Source organism: Sciurus carolinensis, chromosome 14 (genome assembly GCF_902686445.1).
Source record: "Sciurus carolinensis chromosome 14, mSciCar1.2, whole genome shotgun sequence".
In the NCBI taxonomy this organism is placed as follows: domain Eukaryota; kingdom Metazoa; phylum Chordata; class Mammalia; order Rodentia; family Sciuridae; genus Sciurus; species Sciurus carolinensis.
In genome coordinates, this window is record NC_062226.1 from 74,492,094 (window position 1) to 74,501,143 (window position 9,050).

At 36.5% G+C, this 9,050-nt stretch overlaps 1 pseudogene; it reads left to right on the plus strand.

Annotated features, from left to right (window-relative positions):
* The first annotated feature begins 1,186 nt into the window (after positions 1-1,186).
* LOC124963963 (ATP synthase subunit g, mitochondrial-like) lies at positions 1,187-1,478 on the plus strand (annotated as a pseudogene).
* Positions 1,479-9,050: the final 7,572 nt, after the last annotated feature.

Consider the following 9,050-nt stretch of genomic DNA (forward strand, 5'->3'; position numbering starts at 1 on the left):
ATAGCAATCATCACTTTTGTTCAATTATTCATGATATTTGAGTATTTGAAAATCAATAGGAAGAAAAAAAAGCAAACAAACCACAAGTACTGGTTTTACATTGGTCAGGAGTTGATTCTCCCTGAGAAGAGGCTCTGACTTCCTTTCTTCTGAACTAGTCTACTTGTGTAGTAGACAAACCTTCGACTTTCCTGTCTGTGATATAAAGGTAATATCTCCCTCCAGATCAAAGGCTGAAAACCAAAGAAGGGAAAAAAAAAAAAGGGAATCTCCAATAGCAATCCTTAAGATTCCAGTTTTTTGTGTGTGTTTGTTGTTGTTAGTTTTCTACATCACTGTAATACAAAGCTGCTCCCCCGCCCTTTACTTTGCATCACAACCTAACTTGTCAGTCTGAAAGCTACTCTCCCCGCCCTTTCTGCTGCAGCCATTTCCCCGCCTCCCAACTACTTGTCAGTCTGTGAACATCCTAGCTAGCTATTGGTTCATCAGACAGCTTGCAAGTATCCTTCTCCGTTATTGGTCCCCTGTTAGCCCGGTGGAATTCAACTGCTTAAGGATAGCTTCCCGGCCATCTTTTCTCTTGCTTTCTCTCTCCTCCTCACTTTTCCACTCTCTCTAGCGGATGCCCTTTCTCTTTTCCTCTCATTTTCTCTCTTACCCTGCAGGGAGACACTTTGTTTGCTTAATAAACTCCCTTATGTGATTTCCTGTGTCTGGTGTGGTTTTCGTGGGTTCTTACAGTCACAGTGTTACCATGAGCCTCAGTGACAGCCTCATTAACTTAGTGTAGACACTGTTCTCTGCCTGCAACACAGAAGGAAGGAACATGATATTGTGTTTCCATGGTTTTATAAATTTCTAAATATTTCCAAAGCACGATCATAAAGGGAACACTGACAGCCCTTGTGGAACATGGTGGCTTCCTGACTGTAAATTGCTCACTCAGGTATAGCATCTCCCTGCCTTCTGCAGCTTTCTTTTGATTCCTGGCTTTAACTTAACTTCCCGGTGTTTGGAAGCAGAATGTGTAAAATGATGACCAGGTGATGTCAGCAAAGAATCATTGCATCTTAGACTTGAAAGATCCCAGAGAGAGTTTCTAATTCAGTCACTATGTTTTATAAAGAAGGGATGATTTGGTTTAGCTGGTCTTTTGGGGTAACGGACATTCTACCCTAGAGCTATGGCCTGGTTCATGCATAAGCTCACAGAGATGGCCCCAGCACTGGCGAATGCTGCTGTGACTTACTCCAAGCCTCGATTGGCCACATTTTGGCATTATGCCAAGGTTGAGCTCCTTCCTCCAACCCCTGCTGAGATCCCTACAGCTAGTCAATAGTGCTCAACCTGGTAGCTTTAAACAGCTCACAGTTAAGGAAGCTGTGCCGAATGGTTTGGTGGCCACTGAAGTATGGATGTGGTTTTATATCAGAGAGAACATAGGCAAGCATGGCATCTTTGGCAATAATGTTTGAAGACCAATCTTTAACATCTGGTTATATTTGATTTATTGTTTGAGTTTTTTTTTTTTTTTTTTTTTTTGGACCATATATGATCAGATTGCTATTTGAATAAAATAAGATGTGTCAGAAAAAAGAAGAATGATTTGACCAGAATTACTAAGAAAATCATAATAAGCCATGGAATTGCTTCTACCTAGAAAAAGACAGAAATCTGTGGCTTTGTTTGGTTTCTCTTCTGTAGAACAGTTTTGGCCAAATCACCTATTTTCTATTAGATGACAGACTTCTCCTTAATGGCAATAGTGATGTTTATTGAATCATCTATAAACTTCATGGCTCTTGACATACTAAGCACATAGCTAATATATGAACTTACTTATTTGAGCAAAGTCTGCAGGGAGCAATGGTGAGAACCTGAGCAATGAAGAGAAGTCTCCTCATGAACAAGAACATAGATTCTCTAGATTCAGATACTAGTTTTGTGAATTTCATTGTGTGGCATTAAACAAATTGCTTAGATTATCTAAATCTTCATTTAATCACTTTAAACACTGGAATAGTAATAACTAAAGAGTAGCCGTGGAGGTAAGGTTTTCACTTACCACAGAGTATGGAACACAGTAAACGTTCAATGAATTACAGATATTTTTTCATAAAGGTGTAGTGACTTACCTTATCAAAGTGATCCAGACATGAGATTTGAAACCTACTTGAACTGCTTCCTTCTGGAACTGCTGAACAACCAGATGGTTCCTCTTTCTTTCCTTCTTTCCTTCCATCCTTCCTTCCTACCTTCTTTCTCTCTCTCTCTCTCTCTTCTCTCTCTTGCTCTCTCTTTTTTTCTTTCTTCTTGAGTCAAACTCTTTCCTTTCATTCTGACAAAAAATAACTTCCCCTTGAGGACACCAAAAAGAAACCATTCTACTGAATCTACTGTGAGGTCACTCTTCTGATCTCATTTGTTGTGTTTTATTTTCAAATAAAGGAATTATATTTTCCTGAAGTTTGCTGTAACTTGCATGTTCAAGTTGTGTTAATAACTCATCATTTGAACTTCAGACATGGTGAAATGGCAGCAGAACCAATATATAGTACAAATCCAAACCATTTAAACCATCACTTTCTTCATACAAGAAGTTGTTGTTGATTAGCTACTATATGCCAGGCATCTTTTTGAGGATATAGAAATTAAATGAGATACCAGATAATATTTTATCACATTCAAATTCTTGAATTTATTAAGAATTAATACAACAATTATTCTAAAATTAACTATACATTTACTCTGCAATACATAGTGGGTGCTCATTTACTCCTTGTAATAATTTTTGAGATTAATATTATATCTTTTATAAAATACAAAAAATATAACACAGAGTGTTTAATTAACTGATACCAAGTCACACAGTAGGTGGGAAAGCTAGTGCAAAAAAACTTAAGTAGTCTGAATCCAAAGCCATTTTTATTAACCATATACAGAATGGGCTAATAGAGGCATACAATGAGCAAAACGTAGTAAAGGAAACCTAAAGCCACAGGTGATTAGATCATTAGATCATTAGATCATTGAAGATTAGATCAGCTTATAAAACTGTATTTTTATAATTGAGTAGCTAATTTGTATGTAAAGACACTTTACAAAGATTTTGGTGGGATCTGAAAGGTAGCTATTTCTATTATCATTGCCACTTAACTGCTGATATCTTCTAAGCTAAAACAAGATTCCCACTAAGCTTATGGATCACACTTATATATGTTCTAAGAAATCTCAAACTTTTAGTAATTGTGTTGCATGAACACATGTCTTTTGTGCAGGCAGTGTGTGTGTGTGTGTGTGTATTCAATGAGTTTGGAGATGCTATTTTTAATTTTTATGTTGCAAGTGTTCCCCTAATACTTGGCATATTGTAGACCCATGATTAATGTGTTTTTAATGAATTAATAAATGCCACTAAACAAACCTGATGATAGTTCTATTGGTTAACAGGTTAAAGGAAGGAATTTAAATTCCTTTAGAATGTGACCTAAGCCCATCACTCATGAGTTGCTCAAATCTTTTTTATTTGGTTCTGTAATACTGTGATTATTCAGTCTGGTTAAATAATCTTGGAAATTACTGAACCTGATGATAACTTTAATTTCCAGACTTTGAAGTACTCTCCTTGATGCCTCACTACTTTTATGGTTGTCTTCAAAGTTCACACTGTCTCATTTACAAAAATCTCTATGTAGATCTATTGCAAATTGTATATAATGTTTCTTGTGCTCATCATACCCTCATCAACATATTTTGAGGTTATTAATAGCATGATAATTTTGAAGTGTTATGTAAAAGAAGAAGCCTTTTATGTAAAGGAGATCACATTAATCCAAATGGAAGTTTATGCAGTATAGGCTTGAGGGAAAGAAATTTGAATGCAAATCAAATTGGATTTTTCTGGAAATGTTCTGTTTAAGTCTGTGAGGAAACCACTATAGCCGTGATTAAAACTTGTCCTCTTATTTTCTTATATTTGATTAGAAAAAAAATGTTCCTTTCATTTTAGAAAAGTGTTTGTTAAGAAGGAACTTTATAACACTTCCAGTTCCATTTAATTATTCATTCAATAGGTCTTGACTTTGACCAGGGCAATGTGAACAGAACTGAAAGCATAAGAAACACATAAAATAATCAGTGGGTTGAATGAAGGAATGATAAGGTAAGACTGCTCCTTTTATGACTTTTAGTAAAGAACAGTGGGAGACTAGGTCAGAGTAAAGGAGGAACTAAGAATGCCTGTAACTTCCTTCAGTGGTTAGCAGTCTTTAAATCAAGGGATGAGGCATCTTCTCAAGTTCAACCCAAATACATTTAATATTTATATTTACAAGAGAGTTATTCTTTCATTGTCCTCAGAATCTTTTCTTTTGTCTTCCATTCTTCTTAAAAGCCATCTTTTTAGGCATTTGAAAAAAAAAAATAAAAAAGAAGCAGGGTTAAGAAGATGGAGAGTTGTTGAGAAAGGAAGGAGAAATGCTATTTAATATAGCAGTCAGGGGAAGAAGGTTTGTGTTAAGGGTGGGTATTTCAGCTGTATTGACAAAATACCCTAGAAAGTCAACTTAAAATGAGGAAAGATTTATTTTGGCTTGTGGGTTCAGAAGTTTCAGTTCATGGCCATTTAGTCTTGTTTCTTTGGACTTATGGCAAGGCAGATCATCATTGTGGGGAGCATATGGTGGGGCAAAGCCAGTCAACAAAGAAAGAGACAGAGGAAGGAGAATCCCAACTTTCTCTTTGAGGTCACATTCCTAGGGACCACATTTCCTTCCACTAGGTCCCGGCTCTTAAAGTTTCAATTCCACCCTGTAAGGCCACAGACTACTGACCGAGACTGTAGCATAGGAGCTTTTGGGGGACACTGAATTTTCAAACCATAATAGTAACCACAGTGAAATCAGAGATTAAGACAAGCAGATGGTTAGGCAATAGAGAGTAAGGTCAAGCAAAGAGCAAAAGCACTGGTATTGGTGGCAAAACGTGCATGGGAAGTTTGAAAAACAGTAAAGACAGTACAGTACGGTCCAGTGAGTGAGGAAGAGAGTGGTAAGATGATGGTGTAGATAGCTTGAGGGACAGGATGATGAGGTCCTATAATAGCACTGGGTGGGAAGACATCCGGGTGCTTTGAAAGAGGGTGTGTCATGATAAGAAATACATCTTGGTATCCTCCTAACCACTGAGTGGTGAACAGATTTTTGGTGTGTACTAAATTATTTATAGTCTAAGAGATCATAGTAAGGAGTTTGGAATGTAATACAAGTATTAGTAGAAGCCACTGGAATTGTATAAGAAGTATGAGTTAAAAAGGATAATTCAGTTGCTATATGGATAATAATTTTTAAGAAAAAGAGGGACACCAATTAGAAGACATTCTAATTGTGCATCTAAGAGAAAGCAGAGGTTTGGATGAAGAAGTTGGTAGAGGATCTAGTAAGAAATGATTGATTTGAATTTGTTAAGACTGAGCTAAAAGAACATGATGGTAGATTAATATGTGATTTATCAAAATGGGGAGAGTGGAAAACACCTGTATGTTTAACACCTGAACAAATGGGTAAATGAATAATTTTCTGAGATAGGGAAGATTCCAGGAGGAAAGCTTGTAGGCCCGGGGAATCAGTGTTCATTTTTGGACATGCTAAATTTGAGATGCTCTTAGACTTTCAAATTGGAGTATGGATTTAGAAGTTGAATATATGAGTGTGGAGTTCAATACAGGGTTCATTCTAAAGACTGAAATTATGGAGCATCAGGAGGAAATAGATGACATGGTAGCAGGTAGCTCTAGTTCTCTGTTTTCCAGGTAAAATTGCATCTCAGCTTCCTGTGGCTAGGTGGGGCTTTGAAAATAGCTTTGAGAGGAAGCTATTCTAGTCTGGACCATTTCACTTCAGTGTAAGAGCCTCAAGAATTTCTTTTTCCTTCTGCTGTTGTCTATGGACAGTTCTCCAGATGGTAGCTACTCCATCTGTCTGGATCCCAGAATGAGGACAACTTACAGCACAACTCCCAGCTGATTCACAATGACATAGCACCAAGAAGAAATAGTCCTTGCTGTTTGGTTTCCTGGAATATGGGAGTTATTTGTTGTTGCATTATAGCCTTGCCCATCCCAAATAACAACAACAACAACAACAAAAAAATTAAAGACAAAGAACTGAGATCACCCAAGGAGTGAGTATAAAAAGAGAAAGAAGTCCAAAGATTTAGTCATAGGGTGTGCTCACATTTACTAACTGGAAAAGGAAAGGAGATGAGCATCAAGCAAAGGAAGTTATTTATTTTTAAAATTACTATTATTGATATTATCATGTATATTTTGTTTCAAAATTGCCAGAAATTTAATAAAAGAAATTTCCCTTTCAGGATGAAAGGAGAACTCTTCTTTAAATACCAGTTATAACCAATTATAGCATACATTTAGCTCTATAATTATATTTCTATATCAGAATGAGTTCATCAATGACTCTTTACCTCTGGTCTCTACAGATTTTCTAAAACAGGTTAGACTATTTTCATCTCGTATTACCTTATATTTTTATCAAGGTATAATATTTACATATCTTTATTTGGTACATTATGGTAATTCCATACATGTGTACAATGTGTTTAATAATGAAATCAGGGTGATAAGCACTTGCATCTCTTCAAACATTAATCATTTTATGTGTTGGAAAGTTCACGTTCTTCTAGTGATTTTGAAACATACCCTAGGTTGCTTCATCCTATAGTTACCATACTTGCTAAAGGAGAACCAGAAGTAATCACTTGGCTCTACATTTTGGTGCCCTCTCTTCCTGTCCTCCTCCTTCCCAGTCCTAGTGATCACTGTCCCACTTCATTCCATTCTTCTACAAGATTGCCATATTAGATTCCATAAATGGGTGAGAATATGTGTTTTTTGTATTTATGTGTTTGGCTTATTTCATTGAACCTGATGACATCCACTGTCATCCATGTTGCTGTAAGTGACAAAACTTGTTTTTTTTTTTTTTTTTTTCATTTTTAAGGTTGAATAATGTTCCTGTGTGTGTGTGTGTGTGTGTGTGTGTGTGTGTGTGTTGTAATATTTCTTTATTCATCCACTGGAGGGCATCCAGGTTGATTCTATAATTTAGCTATGTGTGTAGTGTTGCAAGGATCTTTTTGGTAAAATTATTTCATCTCCTTCAGCTACATACCCAGTAGTGGAATTGCTAAATCCTAGAGTAGTTATATTTTTTAATTTTTTGAAGAATTTCCCTACTGTTTCCATAATGACTGTCATTTTTTCTTTATTTATTGGATTATATACCCCTACTCCTACTCCTAAACTTCAGTTGTACAAAAACTCTGGAACACTCAAACTGATATGAAAGCCTATAGAAAGGCTTGGACTGAGTGCACACACACACATACACACACACACACACACACACACAAAGTTTTAAACTCTATGACATATACTGAGCAGTGTTATTGTTTTTGTAATTTTATTTCATGATGCATGATAGACAAAAATGTTGATTCCATGCCTGTTGACGACAAAGTGGAATATAGCTGCATGTGTGGCCATCCTCTTTCTTTAAGTTATAAAAAGCCTTACAATAAATTTGAAAGTGCCACATTTTCGACAGTGACCAGTATTGGCTTTATTTATAAAAGTATATTTTGAAATTCGATTCTTCTGTTCTTTTTCCTGCACAAGAAAGTTCATTTAAATGTCATAATTTGATCTGTTTGAAGACAACTTTGTCTATAGTTATGAATCCAAACTCCTGTTAAAAAATTCATTGTCTGTGATAACACTAATAAAAATAGCACCACTGAGGTGACCACTAGAGGAGCAGACACATTTTAACATGGCTAAGCACATGGAGACAGGCGCTGACAACTGTGTCACAACATACTCCTCTTCCCAACAAGGTGCAAGTTTCTTTTGACATTGATTTTAAAATGAGTTCCAATTTCAGAAACAGTGGAAAGAAATGAAAGGACAAAAAATGTTTATTGTTTGAGTGTTGTGCAATCATTTCTCTCTGGTTTCCATTACCCTGACCTCACCCATATGGGATAGCCTACTTACTGCCCTTTTAAATATTTCCTCTTTGTGTGTGGTGTTAAATCACAAAGAGGGAGAGGTAGAAAAGCAAAGAAAGGGGTGGAAGGTCAAGGAGTACACAGAGTCAGGACAAGAATTTTGTGGTTAGGGGTTGGCTGATAGCGGAAGGGTTAGGCAGTCAGCGTGAATTGAGAACTGGGAATGTAAGAAAATGGGCAGGCGGAGCCAGATGTCAGAAACCGGCTTTCCACAGAGAGGCAAGGGTACAAAGGAGTTACTTTTGACTATTTGGGCTCTGCTTCTTAAAACAAAACTGCATGCTGAAGCAGGCTATTCTTTCTTTCACAGGACAAATTTTTATTGAGCTCCTATTATATGCAAGCATTTCAAAAGTTCAGAGAGTATACTGGTAAACAAGAGAAGTCTTGATCTTTAAGAAGCATATGTGTAGAGAAACATTAGTTAAGCAAATAAATAAAGCATTGAGCAGAAAGCAGTAAATCAACTAAAAATAAATTAGAAAAGATAGGACATGGCAGTGGGGGGTAAGAATTGTAAGAACTTTTCAAGGACAAAAGTTCAGCAAGGACAAAGGCTTTGAGTTTGTCAAAACCTCACCTGTTCTAGGAGGAGCAAAGACCTGTGTGTCTGGATGAGGGTGATCTGGGAGGGGACTAGAAAGAGGTTAGAGAGGTAACAGGTTCCATGTTTTGTAGGTCCTCTTGGGCCATTGTAAGAATTGGCTTTAACAGAGAATGAGATAAACTGTGGAACGTGTGGAAGTTTGTATGTGAAAGGGTCAGATAAACATGGTTCTACTCACTTTGGAGTATTGTTTCTATGTGAAGCCAACAAATTAATTGACAGAGTTCAAAACCTTAAATTTCTAGCACAAACTGAAGTTTGGCGCACAGAATACTTACATGAAAAATACAGGAATGAGATTGTTTATGGGGAATTAGTTAAATACAAATATCAGAACACTTTATAAAGAGATTTG